Below are 1,868 nucleotides of genomic sequence, written 5' to 3' on the forward strand. Positions count from 1 at the left end.
AGGCATCATCATAAACTATTATGGAGTAGAAGTTTTAAAAGTTTTAACAATCACCATTTCAATTTAGGCATCATCATGAACGCTTAGGCTTTGATTTCAATGTTTTATCTATATAAAATTTAATGTTTTTAAAGATTATTATGTGTAATAATATATATATATATATATATATATATATATATATATATATATATATATATAGGGGAGGGATCCGGTAAGAACCCCTTCTTATATAAGAACCCTAGTTATATAAGAACCAATCTCAACCGTAGGATTAGATTGGGATGAGCGGTCAGGATTAAAACAAAATAAAAACCATCTTTCCTCAAAAAACACACAACCTAACTTTCTCTCTCTTCGATTATCGTAGTAGTTCATGACTTTCTCTCTCCTCAAACTCCTAAAAATCTCCATAGAAGCTGCAATTTGAAGGATTTTCAACATTTTTCCTTCATTTTTTTTTGCATAAATTCAACATCAAGGATCATAAAACAAGTCAAATTGTTCAATAAAAGTACAAATTTTGGCGATAAAGCCCTAGATTTCGCAATTTTCAAATTCAGGTACATATTCCTTCGATTTCGTTAGATATTTATTGCTTATGTGCATTATATGTTCGAAAACATTGTTTTCGTCTATACATTGTTTTGGATATGTTATTTTGTTCTTCAATTTCAGTAGATTTTTTTGCAATTTCGTTAGATTTTTTTGATATTTTCATTGTGGACAGAGAAGGCGGCAGAGGATCAACGAGAAAATGAAAGCACTGCAAAAATTGATTCCCAACTCCAATAAGGTGCTACTAAATCTACTTATAATTATTAATTATTTTTCCATTTTATCAATGTTTTTTACTACAATATTTTTTTTTATGGCAGACGGATAAGGCTTCAATGTTGGATGAAGCTATCGAATATTTAAAACAGCTTCAGCTACAAGTTCAGGTGTGTTATCTTACAAAATTTGATGATTGTATATTTTATGCAGAGGATTGAAATACAAGTACAATGTATTTCCTGTCGTCACTTAGTTTAATTGATTAGCATTATTATACTTCGTATCAATGTTCTAAATTACATGTTCGATTATGTTCATGATCATGTTCTAAATTTAAGTGTCGTATGTTCTAAATTTAGGTGTTGTATGTTGTAAAGATGTTATGGGCTGGGTGCGGTATGCAGAGGAAGTTCAGGGGAGATCCTTTGGTGTGCTGCGTTCCAAAGCTTAGAAAAGTGGGAATCGAGGGTGGGGGAAGCCAAGGCTGTTTTCTAGGGGCTGCATATGGGGAAGGAGACTGACATGAGGCGTTTGGTGGTGGAGAGCGATTGTCTAAGTGTTATCGAGGCACTCCGCAACAAGTCAGAGACTCAGAGGTGTTGAGTTCCTTGCATTTGGTTTTAGATGATACTCCCTCGTTCCTCCACTTTTCATTTTCGGCCGTATTAGAGTATTAAAATAGATTAAGTAATTAAAAATCGGATGAAATATTAAAATTTTATGTTTAGAATTCTGATTTTGATGCTTAGATTGGTCTTTTGTGAAAAAACGTGGAAATAATGTAACACATGATATGGCTTACTTCCATGAGCCTGGCAATGATCGTGGAACGATGTAAAAAATTTTAAACATAGGAAAAAAGAAACTTTAGAACATAAGTAGACTAAATTTAGAACATAGGAAAAAAAAAATTTAGCACATAGGTAAAAGAATATTTAGAACATAGGAAAAAAAACTTTAGAACATAGGTAGAAAAAATTTAGAACATAGGAAAAATATAGAACATAAGTAGATTAAATTTAGAACATAGGAAAAAAAATTTAGAACATAGGTAAAAGAATATTTAGAACATAAAAAAAAAAAAAAAAAAA

At 31.0% G+C, this 1,868-nt stretch overlaps 1 long non-coding RNA gene across 2 annotated transcripts; it reads left to right on the forward strand.

The window, feature by feature from the left end:
- Positions 1 to 202: 202 nt before the first annotated feature.
- LOC110687592 lies at positions 203 to 1,053 on the forward strand. 2 transcript variants are annotated; one of them, XR_002504451.1, is made up of 2 exons: positions 203 to 563; positions 731 to 1,053. It is a non-coding gene; the product is annotated as an uncharacterized LOC110687592 (long non-coding RNA). The 2 variants fall into 2 exon arrangements; XR_002504452.1 differs by having other exon boundaries at positions 736 to 1,053.
- The last annotated feature ends 815 nt before the right edge of the window (positions 1,054 to 1,868 follow it).

This window comes from Chenopodium quinoa, unplaced genomic scaffold, assembly GCF_001683475.1.
Source record: "Chenopodium quinoa cultivar QQ74 unplaced genomic scaffold, ASM168347v1, whole genome shotgun sequence".
NCBI lineage: Eukaryota > Viridiplantae > Streptophyta > Magnoliopsida > Caryophyllales > Amaranthaceae > Chenopodium > Chenopodium quinoa.